This window comes from Eulemur rufifrons, chromosome 7, assembly GCF_041146395.1.
Source record: "Eulemur rufifrons isolate Redbay chromosome 7, OSU_ERuf_1, whole genome shotgun sequence".
NCBI lineage: Eukaryota > Metazoa > Chordata > Mammalia > Primates > Lemuridae > Eulemur > Eulemur rufifrons.
The window spans coordinates 126528872-126542692 of NC_090989.1; the positions used below are offsets into that span (position 1 = coordinate 126528872).

General features: G+C 40.7%; 1 protein-coding gene and 1 pseudogene across 1 annotated transcript in view; both read left to right on the forward strand.

The window, feature by feature from the left end:
- The window catches only part of PLCL2 (phospholipase C like 2), a 182456-nt gene that overhangs the window by 146343 nt on the left and 22292 nt on the right, over nt 1–13821 (forward strand). The window lies entirely within an intron of this gene.
- On the forward strand, nt 8481–9207 carry LOC138387759 (small ribosomal subunit protein eS6-like; annotated as a pseudogene).

Genomic DNA, 13821 nt, shown 5'->3' on the forward strand with positions numbered 1-13821 from the left:
TGTTGTGAGTACCTGCTTAAAATACCATGTGACACTAGTCATCTTTGTAAGCAGTTTCTCTCTTCAGTAAATTGAGTATCTTAGTAAAAAGTGACTTCATGGTTCTCGCATATTTTTCTTCGTGTTTAGTGCAATACTGTAAACCTCAAATAACACCATGGGACCCATACAAAGTGCCACTAGTCATGCTGGAAGTGCTCCCAAGAAGCAAAATCATGACATAACATGAAAAAGTTGAATTACTTGGTGTGAAACATAGATTGAAGTCTGCAGCTGCAGTTGCCCACCATTTCCAGATAAATGAATCAAGCATAAGGACAGTAAAAAAGGAAAAAGAAATGTATGAAGCCATTGCTGCAGCCACCCCAGTAGGTGTGAAAACCTTGCACTTTTTGCAAAATATCTTTTTATCTCATATTGTAAATGCACCTTTCAATGTGGGTGCAGGATTGCTATAAGAAAGGCATACCTTTAGACTCTAATATGATTCAAGAAAAAGCAGTCATTATATGACAACTTAAAGCAAAAGGAGAGTGAAGGATCTAAAGCTGGAGAATTTAATACCAGCAAAGGATGGTTTGATAATTTTAGAAAGAAGTTTTACTTAAAAATGTCAAGATACCAGCCTGAGCAAGAGTGAGACCCCATCTCTACTAAAAATAGGAAGAAATTATATGGACAACTAAAATATATATATACAAAAAATTAGCCGGGCATGGTGGCGCATGCCTGTAGTCCCAGCTACTCGGGAGGCTGAGGCAGTAGGATCGCTTAAGCCCAGGAGTTTGAGGTTGCTGTGAGCTAGACTGACGCCACGGCACTCACTCTAGCCTGGGCAACAGAGTGAGACTCTGTCTCAAAAAAAAAAAAAAAAAAAATGTCAAGATAACCAAAGAAGCAGCTTCTGCTGACCAAGAGGCAGCAGATGAGTTCCCAGATGCCATTAAGAAAATAATTGAGATGAAAAGGTATCTGTCTGAACAGGTTTTTAATGCAGATCAAAGTGCCCCATTGGGGAAAAAAATACCACAAAGGACATTTATTAGTAAGGAAGATAAATGAGCACCAGGATTTAAGGCAGGAAGAAATAGGCTAACTCTACTGTTTTGTGCAGATCCAGTTGGGTTTATGATCAAGACTGCCCTTACCTATAAAGCTGCTACCCCCAAACCTTGAAGGGAAAAGAAAAATACCAGTCTTTGGATTGTACAATAAGAAGGCCTGGACAATGAAAACCCTTTTTCTGATTGGTTCCATCAATGCTTTGTTCCTGAAGTCGGGAAGTACCTTGTCAGTAAGGGACTGCCTTTTAAAGTTCTTTTGATAGTAGACAATGACCCTGGCCACCCAGAACCCCATGAGTTCAACACTGAAGGCATTGGAGTGATCTTCTTGCCCCAAAACACAACATGTTTAATTCAGCCTCTAGATCAGGGAGTCATAAGGACCTTCAAGGCTCATTACACACGGTACTCCATGGAAAGAATTGTCAACACTGTGAAGGAGAACCCCAATAGAGAGAACATCGTGACAGTCTAGAAGGATTACACCATCGAAGATGTCATCATTGTTAAAGAAAAAGCCATGAAAGCCATCAAGCCTGAAATAATAAATTCTCACAGGAGAAAACTGTGTTCAGATGTTATGTGTGACTTCACAGACTCTATGACAGAGCCAATCAAGGAAATCATAAAAGAGATTGTGGATATAGGAAAAGAGGTGAGGAGTGAAGGGTTTTAAGATATGAATCTTGGAGAAATTCAAGAGCTAATAGACGCCACACTAGAGGAATTAACCGAAGACTTGAGGAAGATGAGTACTTCCCAACCAGTGCCATACAATGAGGAAGAAGACATGGAAGAAGCAGTGCCAGAAACAATTGACATTAGACAATCTGGAGAAAAAGGTTCAGATTATTCAAGACGACTTTTAACTTCTTTTGCAACATGGACCTTTCTATGGTACAGGTGCTGGAACTAAGGCAAATGGTAGAAGGAGGATTGGTACCATACAGAAACATTTTTAGAGATGTGCAAAAGCAAGAAAGTCAGACAGAAATTATAATGTATTCTCGTAAAGTCACACTGAGTGTGTCTGCCTCTCCTGACTCCCTTTCCACCTCCTCCACCTCTTCTGTCTCTGCCACCCTGAGACAGCAAAACCAACCCCTCCTCTCCCTCCTCTTCCTCAGCCTACTCAATGCGAAGATGATGAGGATGAAGACCTTTATGATGATCCATCTCCACTTAATGAATAGCAAATATGTTTTCTCTTTATGATTTTCTTAATAACATTTATTTCTCTAGTTTACTTTATTATAAGAATATAGTATGTAATACATATAACATACAAAATATGTGTTAACTGACTGTTTATATTATTGGTAAGGCTTCCAGTCAACAGTAGGCTATTAGCAGTTAAGTTTGGAGGGAGTCAAAAATTATACACAGATTTTCTACTGCTTGCAGGTCAGTGCCCCTAACCCCAGCATCCTTCAAGGGCCAACTGTATTTGCAAAAGGAAATCTGGGAACCTTGTAACTTTTATTTTCTTTTATGTCAGACTGTTTCTCAGCTGTTTTATAAAAGTAAAAGGTTCTTTGCTAGGAATCCAGAGACCCCTGTTCTCATGCCCTCTGTACCATGTCTTGCTGTGTGACTTTAGGTTAGTCACTTGACCCCTCTCTGCTTCATTTTCCTCTTTCAAAGTGTCAGTGGATTTTATGATTCCCTGATGGCCCTGTAGGTTCTAAAAGTGCAGTGACCTAAGATCAACTGCATAAGCAGCAATTTTGGAATGGCTGGATCACAGATACGTACAAAGGCTAAAAGATTAAACAAGTCATCCCATGTGATGTCACAGGACACATAAATTGCAGCCCATCAGCATGAGTTTTGAGGGGGAAGGTTAACGCCTAACTTTGAAGGTGCAGAGTGACCCTTTCTGAAGCTGAGACACAGGGAACCTGCGTCAGACTCCCAGGCGCCCTGTGGAACCCACAGGATCTGTCCTGTTCTTAAAGGCTGCGTATTGAATCACCGTATCCTCTCTTAGGCACTTGCTAATTAATTAGCTAATAATTAATGAAGCCATGGGAAGTAAAGAAGTGGCAGGGGCATCAGTGCCCCCCGCCCATCACTTTCTTTAATTCCCTCACCAGGGACCCTCATCACTGATAAGGGTGGCAGAGGAAATGATCACAAAGGTGACAGCAAGGCCAACTCATTCAGGGCAAAAACTTCAAAAGAAGCAACTGGTCTCTAGAAACCCACCATCTCACCACACCCCGGCCATCTCCTATAATCCTCACCCTGATCCTGCTGTAAGATTCCCACAGAGTATTTTTCATAAGTGTGGTCAGAATCTGCTGGGGATGCTTTTCAAAAATGCAGTCTCTTTGCATCTCCTCCAAAATATTGAATCTTTGGAGGTGGAGCTCAGGAAGTTGCGTTGTAAAGAGCACCTCCAGGTTTTGAGAACCTCTCTTTGGAGGGTATAGCAGAGCAGGCCCCCTCCAGGTGCACGCTCTCTCCCTGAGCCTCTTGCCTCTGTCCCTCACAGGGACAGCACAGGTGACTGCTCAGACTGACACGCACTCACTATGTGATCAAGTGACAGCCAGGTTATCTTTCTAGAACAGCATACTCCTTCTTCATAACATAGCTTTCCCCGGTGCCGTTTCCCCAACGCCGTGAATGAAGGGGAGGGAAGTTGGGGGAATGCTTGCCCTTCCTGGGGTACCTGTTCTGTGATCAAATCCCAAAGCTGTGTTCTCTTGTCACATCTTCCTCCCCTCCTTCCTTTGTAAACCCAAAGTCACCGAAAGCTCTCGGGGTCATCTCAGGAGGTGCTTTGCTGGGGAGGGGTAAGGAGTGAGGTCAGGTTGTTTTCAACTCTGGTGCTTGCATTAAAAAAAAACCACTTTGGGTATTAGTACTTCTATTATAATTGCTTATCAAAGCTGAGAAGAACTACAATTCAAGTAAAGTTCACAAATAAAATAAATCACCTTTCTCATACAAATACCAGAAGGTTCAATATAATAGGTATCCTCGGGTCTAAAATAAAGTAATTTGGCCTAAATGATCCCTAAGGCTTTTCCAGCTCTCAAATTCTATGGTTCACAAATCCTATAATATAACTGTATAAGGAATTGTAAAAGGAAATATATAAGGGATTGGGTAAAAGTGAACAAATGCAATCTAAGAATGTTTTAACAATATTTAGAGGTAAACATATCTTTTAAGAATAAGGAATTGAAAGCAACTTTGATTAACCTATTTTATTATAGATCATTATATTTTTCATTGTAGGTCAATGTCATGTCAATAACATGTTAATATATTAAAGAAAAAAACACAATCATGGATTTGTGGAATGTGTTCCATGACTAGGTATTGTATTAATTACTTACTATAGATGCAAAAAAAGACAATAAAAGTCTCTGCTGTCATGGAAGTTTGTAAAACACAACCGACTGAGTGGTATCGATAACAGGTATGAATGAAGTTTGAAGAAAGGAGCAGTCTCAGAGGGTCTTGGTAGGGGAGGAGGTGGAGCTTGAGGGAACGCGGGATTTGTGTAAGTTAAGCAGAAGGAACGGGGCATTTTAGGTGGGCCAAAGCTTGGAAGGCTTCATCATCAAGGTGTGCTTCTAGTGCTGAAGGGAAATATTTGCCTCAGGAGGGTTGGAAATACAGGTTGGACCCAATGATGGATGCCTTTTAATTCAAGGGTAACCCATTTTTATTTTATTTATTTATTTATTTATTTTGCCAACATTTCCCAAAGCCTAATTCTGGGAACACTAGTCCTGTTCCTTGGGCAAAAGATTTCATCATCAGATTTTGATAATGCAACTTATTCTCCTTTGGAGATTCTCAGTACATCTTGGCAAGCTAAATATCCTCTGGTTTAACTCAGCACTTCCCAAACTTATTTGATTATAAAGCCCCTTGTTTAAAGTTCTCTCTCACAGCGTCTTTAACATTTCAGGAAACTGTTAGAGACAATGGGGTCACTGAATAGTCAGGGACCCACCTGAGGACTCAGTGATTGACTTGTCTCTCTGCTGTGCCCTCCACGTTCAGATACTGCTCCCTGCCACAGAATGTGATGCCTGAGATGTTCGTTAGGAAGAAGCTGGTTGTGACGGTCTGTTTCAGATGTGCTGCACATGAGATCACAGTTCCACGGTCGGGTGGAAACAGCCAATAAATTGCTGAAGCAGCTACAGTGAAGCTCGGGGTGGAGGTTGGGCCTACAGATGGAATTGGCCGTCATCCAAATAGAAGAGCCACTTGAGTGGATGAGTTCTCTAAGGAAAAAAGGGTTGGGAGGAAACAGAGAAAATCCTGGGATGTGATTATAAGCCTATAATTCAGAACTGGATGTTTTACTTCACCCTCAGAGCTGAAAAGCATCCCCAGTACACCTGACCTCTTGCCCTGCTCTACTTGTCTTTATCTGTAACAGTCATTTTTTTCTAACTTAACATATAATTTACTGAGGTTCATCACTTTTTGTCTGTCTTCTTACAACTAGAGTGTAAACTCCTTGAGGGCAGGGATCTTTGTTCATCACACATCCCAAACACCAAGAACAGTATCTGGCACAAAACTCTGGCACTCAGGAAGTATTTGTGGAGTTGAACTAAAGTCAAAATGCTGCAAATTTATTTGTTCAACATACATTAGGTCCTTACTCTCAGTCTGAGCAGAAGCTGGAGATTCCACAAACAGGATCTGGACCCTGCCCTCAGAGGGTGCCAGGCCAAGCGTTGGAGCTGGGTATATGCGCTGCTCATTGCCGCCCAGGGTATAAGTGCAGGGTGAGCGTGCACTGCCCTGCAGCCCTGACTGCACAGAGAAGGTGTGCAGAGCTGTGTCTGGGGTGGTAGTTGAACCAGAGTTTAGGGCAGGAGTTGAGTCAAGAAGGTGGTTTGTCTAGGAGCCAAGGCAGGTGGGCACAGGCATTCCAGACAGGGAGAAGAACATATGCAGGGCAATAAGGCCCGTGCAAGCAGTGGCAGTGAGCAACATGGAATATCACGTGGCAAAGACAGGAGCCGCAAACGAAGCCAGAGATGCTGCAAGGGACTAACACAAACCCAGAAGCTTCAATGTGAGATTAAACAAACAAACTTGTGTGTTAGACTGTATTTGAAGAATTCTGTATGACAAAAGTGAACATTCTGAAGGTCATGCTAACAGGATTTATTGATGGATTGGACGTGGAGGAGGAGGAGAGGAGGAGGAGAGGAAGAGGAAAGTCAGTATGACGGAGAATTTTTGCTCCATCCTGGGAAGACGGAGCTGCTATTTATCAAGATGGGGAAGACTGGGGCAGGTGCAAGTTTGAGAGGGAAGATCAGGGGTTTGTTTTTGGACAAGTTTGATATGCCAAGTCTAAAGTTTGAGGTCTGGGCTGGAGGTAATAAATTTGGAAATCATAAGTGCAAAGATGTTCTTTCAAGCTGGGAGACTGAGCTCATGTAAGAAGTGACTATGGACACAGAAGAGGGAGCCCTGGCCCTCCCAAGTTTAGATGTCAGGCAGATGTGAAAGAACAAGCACAGGAGGTTAAGGTGCAGCGCGCAGAGAGGCAGGAGGAGAAACTGTTATCTTCTGGATGTCTAGTGAATGAGGTGTTTCAAGCAGATACCATTTTTCGTCTATCAGGTCCAAATGTCTGTATCAAAGACCCCCAAGTTCCATTATACACATTTCAGGATGGATTGGTAAGAATATAGGGAAACTGATAAGCGTCACATTGTGGGGGAGAGCATGTAAATTGGGTCCACACCTAGGGAAGCCACTTGGCAGTAAATTTCAGAATTTCAAATTCTATACACTTTGAACCAACAATCCCCTTTTTCAGAGTTTATTCAACAAATATGATCACATACTTGGGGAAAGACATATGTACAGAGTTTTCTTTGTAATATTTGGAACAATCTAAATGTTCACCAGGCCCTGGTTAAATACATTATGACACACCCTTATAATGGGACACTATGCTATCATAAAAAAGAATGAAATATTTATGTGCATATGTATTAATATATATACACAAATGCTTGCCTGTGCACACTGACATATATACATATATAAGGAAGATCTTATATACAAATATAGGTAAAAACAAATACATATGGTAGTAAAATCAAGGCAAACAGTGTATATTATTTGCTAACATTCGTTTTAAAAGGTGGGGCAAGGAGAATATGCCCTGTGTGTGCGATGCATGCGTCTCTGTCTGGAAGGATTCCTGAGAAGGAATAACAGTGGTTGCCTGATGGAAGGGAACAAGGAGGCTGGGAGATGGGGAAAGGAAAGACAGTTCCTTGTAGATCACTTTATACTTTTTAAATTGTTGAGCCATATGACTACGTTATCTGTTGAAAATTAAAATAAGAAGAGATATAAAAAAGAAAGAGAAACCTGGACCAGGTGTGGTCACGAGGGCCTTGTGTGTTGTGGTAATCGTGCCAGACTGTGGGAAAGCAAGAATAGATGTAGGAGAGGTGATCCAAACAAAAATACCCCGGGCATCACAACACCACTCTGTATGTATAATTGTGGTGGAGGAGGCCCCTTTATTTCTCAGTGGAATGAAATGAGGAGGGTCTCGCTAAACACAGCATTCCTCACATCATCCCACCCAAGTGAGTCACGCGGCGTGTGTTTAGAATGGTGGTGTGGTAATTAGATTCCACAGAGGACTAAAAGTTATGCAGCTTCATCTCACCTAGATTTACCCAGGTGGAAAGTGCTGGCAAAGGAAGGAAAACCTCCTTCATATAATTCATTCACAAGTTGTGCTGCTGTGGATTTGGCATCGCAGGGGTCTTGTCATCCATCTGGGTTTCAGGGATATATTTAAGAGACCTGGTTTATCTCTTCTGTCTCACGTGGAATGGGATTGAACAGTTTAAAATACATCTTAAAATAATTTGGCTTTTGTTAACGCCAAGATTGTTTGGGAAGAAGGCCAAGAAAAGAGACTACCAACTGGAACTCTATGAGAAATAATTAGGCATTTCCATATCTGCCTGAAGATTGGGGTGTAAACACCCACGTGTCAGTGGCACACCCAAACTTCAGACCCCCGGAGTTTGGGGGCAGAGCATACAGTTTACAAAAGCTGTGTATTTAAACAGGTGCTATACGTAAGTTAGTTAGAAGAAATGATCAGATATCCCTATTTTGTTTTCAAGATAGTGCAGTGTTGTGCCACAGACATGTGCAGACCATGTTATGTGAAGGTACTTTGAATACTGTTGATACACTGACCTCTGGAATGAGGTCCCAAATATACCTGTGTCATATGGAATTCCATTGCCCAGGAAAAATACCACTATACCTAATTTGGTAAATTTGAAATAACTTAATACCATAAACATATATTTATGTTTGTCACCAGTGAAAAGATTTTAGGCTTTTTTTCGTGGCAACTTAGAGGCAATCAGCTGCTTTGAGATGAAGCTGACTGTCTCCTTCCCAGCCAGTGGCCGCCAGAAACTCATTGAAGAGGATGATGAATGCAAACTTTGTGCTTTTCATGAGAAGTGTACGGCCACAGAAGTTTCTGCTCTTGCTCTGGGTGAAGAATGGAAGGGTTATGCAGTCTGAATCAATGATAGGAACAACAAGCAAGGTTTCCCTGTAAAGCAGAGCATTTTGACCCCTGGCCGTGTTTGCCTGCTACTGAGTGAGGATCTGTTATAGACCAAGCAGAACTGGAGAAAGAAAGCACAAATCTGTTTGGGGTTGCAATGTGGATGCCAATCTGAGCATTCCCAATTTGGTTATTTAAAAAGGAGAGAAGGATATTCCTGGACTGGCTGATACTACAGTGCATTATCTGGGGCCCAAAAGAGCTAGCAGAATCCACAAACTTTTCAGTCTCTCTAAAGAAGATGCCATCTGCCAGTATGTTGTAAGAAAGCCCTTAAACAGAGAAGGTAAGAAACCTAGGACCAAAGCCCCCAAGATTCAGCGTCTGATTACTCCACCTGTCCAACAACACAAATGCTAGCATATTGGTCTGAAGAAACAGTGTACTAAGAAAAATAAGACAGAGGCCACAGAACATGCTAAACTTTTGGCTAGGAGAGCGAAGGAGGCCAAAGAAAAATGCCAAGAGCAGATTGCCAAGAGATACAGGCTGTCCTCTCTCAGAGCTTCTACTTCTGAGTCCATTTAAAACTAAGATGTCTTAAGTGACAAATAAATAAGATCAGATTCCCCCAAAAAATAAACAAATAAAAGATTTTAGTTTTTACCTATAGCTTCTATTTTTCAACCCACAAAACAATATTTTTGCACAGGTTATGTTTGTGATAAAAGAGCTTTTTAGGACAGCAAAGTAAACTTCGTCAAAAAACTCATGTTTAAGTGTGTCAGTTTAAGATCAATATGTCTCTTCACGAGGATTTTTTTAAAATTATATTTGCTTCTAAAAATTTTTAGCCATGTGCCACATGCTATATTTTAGATTCACATCATTTAGATTGGTAGAGAAAATCCCAACCAGAATGTTTGAAAGGTCGTCTGCTTTACGTTTGGCAAGAATAGATGGCATTCATTTCGTCGGAAGAGGAAATGATGCCATGTTTCTGACTTGGCCCCCACTTCCTTTCAAAGCAAAAGCCTCTTTTTCATATCTTCTTCTTGTGTATATCATGTTTTTAATTTTTAAAGCCCTTTGGTTTTCATCTAAGTTTGCTATCTGTGATAGGAAACACAAAACTTGATAGAAGAGGAAATTTCCCTTCAGTACATTCTAATGTAATTGTATACAGTTGTACTGAATGTTCTGAGTTAATTTAAATTATATCATCTGGAAAAATTTTCACCCATTTATTAATTTTTATAAAACATGACAATCTGTCAGAATTACATTTCATTTTATTGTCATTAAGCTTTAAGCTCCTCAAAAAAAACACCCTTTAAAATATTTAAATTACAAAGTATTTTGAAATAATAATTGGAAAATTATGTGAAACCAACACCTACACATATCAAAAATCTAAGGTGTTTAGATTGTAGAAATGACATGGAAAGAAATGATAACTTTCCAAAATATGTTTTTTTACTTAAAAATTCAATAATCTACTTTTGTGTGGTGATACCCATTTTAAAAATTTAACATTATAGCTGTAAATCAAAGGTTAAATGATTTGTGCAATCCCCACTCATGGACCAATGGCCTGTTCTTGATCATACAGTCTGTATCTTCCCTATAGACTGGAACTGAATTAAACTCTCACAGACATCACCTGACTATGGATTTTCCATTTGTCCTTCTCTGCTGTTTGATGGCCTACTATTTATCTCCTTTTCTCAAGTTCATTGCCACAGAGAAATCTGAGCAGGTTAACACTCCAGGAGAAAAATAGCCCACTGCTTTTCCCTGGGAACAGAAACTTGGGGTCACGTAGTCAGGGGAACCTAATTGTAGGTTCTTTGGCACAGAGTCACCAGGCTCAGAGGCAGTCCTTTTGTTGAAAGAGCAGTCACACCAGGCCTCAGCAGGGCTACGTACAAGACACTGGCCGTCTGCTGATCTCTGGACATAATTTACTCCTAGGGAATAATCCCTATTCCTGCACATTTTATTGGATTCATGTAATATGCTCATAGCCTTCAAACTTTGATGCCTTTAAACACACTGTATATTTTGACCATTAAATATATAGCACATTGCAATTGTGTCACACTTTTCAAAGGATTATTTGCCTACTTAGTTTTGGCTTTCAAATGAAGTTTATATTTCACATCTTAACTTACAAAGATTTCAGTTTCTTTGGCCAGAATTAACTATTACCTCTTGTCTTACTTGGGTGGCAACATGGTTGTAGAATCAAGGAATCCTGGTTTCTTCCCCTACCTCTTGAATAGTTGACCCAAAATGTTACATTTCACTTTTAAAGAAAACATGGACAAGCCCATGCTTCATTTGAGACTTTTATAATGCCATTTAGTTTAAATCAGATAGTATATGGGACATCGACTAATAGAAAAAACATAATTATTTGGTTAAACAATTAACTTCAAGATAATGTGAACACCTATGCATGGCTCTAAAGTATACCAATTTGTGATGAAAATCTCCTGGCATAGTATTTGGAAGATACTGGAAACATACAGAGAAATAGAACTTGTTCTTGAAAGAAAAAATACTCCCGCTTGTTATTCTCTCATTATTATTGGCCTGGTTTCTATCTCTGAACCTGAAGATTGTTTTCACAATGGGAATTTTTGTCACCATCACTAAGCAGCAGCGGCAGTGACACAGTGCGGAATCTGCCTCCCTTTGCATCTCCCCAGTGTCTGCTCGTAGCTTCTCATAAGTCCATCAGGCAATGCACGGGCCACACCAGCTAAGAGCCACACTCTCTAAGAATATTAGGACTCTTCTGTCTTAAATCCATAATGTAGAAACTTCTAAATATTGATTTTATAGATGATCATCACAAAGGAAATTTTCTCAGGATCAATAAAATTCCAATTATTTTCAGAAGTATTAGGAGGTGAAGTAGTTTCACCTCTTAATATCACAGGTGAAGAACTGGAGGCCCCACGGAAAGATACCTTGGTATGATCTTCCCACAGTGCTGACAGGCCCCTGCGTGAGGACAGCCCTCAGTGATGTCCCCTGAGGGAATGACAGCAGCTGTATTCTGTTCCTTTTGCTTGCTCAGAAGGAGAGGGAAACTGCTTTTGGTAGTTCTCCTGCATCTTCTTATCCTTTTAAGAATTGTAAAGGCTCCGTCTGACAGGCGTCATTGCGAGCGTGTTTGTGAGGGCTGCTGCTAGGCACTACACCTACGTAAATGAACAAACAGTCCCCTTCCCAGAGTGGAGGGACTGTCACTCTAGATGGGCAAATAAAAGACACGTTGATAATTGGTAAACGTGGAACATGCAAAAAAAATCATATATTAATATTCACATTGTATAAATGCAAAGCAGTCATTGCATGTCCGTGGGGTTCATGGTGTACTGTAGTTCATAAGAAGGCAGGAGGTAGAACTAACCTCTGTAGGCTGACCAGAGAAATAGCCACCAGAATAGCCAGGTTTTGTTTCTGAACAAAGTAATGCGAGGCTAAGGCATCCTGAGGCCCAGCCCACACCCCATGGTCAAAATTAAGATGCGTCGGGATTGACATAGTCATGGTCATTTTTTTAGATTCTGAGTTTTATATTTTTAATGCAATTGTTCCAACATTCAATATATCACCTTTTTATTCCCATTTTTTTAAAAGAGCTTCATTGATAAAACATTTTGCATTTCCCTGTGAACTTTTATTGGGCTAGAAATATCTTAAGAAGGTAAGATAAGGGGGAATTGTCTTTTTCATAGACTTGTAAATTACGACCTTTTAGATAGCAGGCATGTATGCAACTATGCTTGTGTCTTTAAATGCTTCTCTATTTCTTCCTTATCAATACCATTTTTTACCCTCTTGACTGTGTTTCCTCTTTGAGTCCGCAGTCCTTCTCAAGGCAGTCTTCTTACTGCCTCCGGCCCTGGGTTCCCGTCTGTCTTCTGAATTTTCTGAAAGCTGCTTTCTTAAAATCTAGGGTAGATGTTTGCGTAACCTCAGCATTCCCTTCTTTCACTGTTCCATGCTCATATTATCTATAGGTTCTTACTTGTTAATTGGAATTAAGCCCAGTATAGCAGTTCCTGTCACTGCCTCATTACCTTACTGGTGATCAGATGTTCAGAAAGGCAACATAAACAGTCTGTCCCCAGAGGGATGAGGCTTCCAAGCAGATACCCTTATGTTTGAAAAATCCCCACTACTGTGTGTTACACCTTTGTTCCAGTTTTGATGTGTCATAAAACAGCACTGCAAATAGCCTACATCTGGTCAAGCAATTGTACTGTGTAGTCCACGTTAGCATCATTTTCATTTCCCTTCCCAGTTTCTTTTCCCCAGCATCTTTCATCCATGGAGTATTCCTTCTTGTTTGTGGAGAGCTGCTCCCCCACCACTTCCCATGTCCCTTCCCCGTCATGGATTCCATTCACCAAGCCTCCATGATACTCATGAGGATATGGTGCCTCCTGACTGCCAGAAATGGAAATATTATGAGTAAATGATTCCTGCTCAGAAATCCAGATCTCTTGCTGAAGCCCAGTATTAAAACTTAAGAGAAAAGCCAGCATATTGGTATCTTATCATTAAGGTCCCAACTGGTGGGTCTGAGTCACACACCAGGGAGCTTCCCAAATGTAAAGAGGGGGGAAAACTGTGGTGTGTGTGTGTGTGTGTGTGTGTGTGTGATTTAATGCTCTAGCCCAAACCCTGGATTTTAGAACATGATTGCAGCCTATTCATGGTCATTATTGTTTTCACTTTTTTGGCTTTTGGGTTTTTTTGTCTGTTAAGCCAAGCATATCCAGTGGAAGGAAGAACTAGACATAGGAGTTGCCAACCACTGTGTGAGCAAGGTCACCAGCCTTGGAGTGGAGGGAGTTTCCTTAGTTAATCACATTGGGATGTTCTCAGATGTCATCACTGGCAGAAGAGAAGTCAGAGAGAAGAGTGGTCAGTGTGTTAGTTCCCTAGACAATGGAATGAATTTTACCAATTACTCTTCCTTCTTGAAACCAGTGAGCCTCTCATTGCCTTATTAGCATGATAGGAAGTAGACCCATAGCTCCTATGAGGTGGGGAAAAAATAGAGAAGAAAAAGGACTCATTTGGCAGTTTATTATATTTGTCATATGTATGTCAGCTTTTGCTTAATATTTAAAGACACTAAGAAATAAAGTTACTGTCAATCACTGTATAAAGATTTGC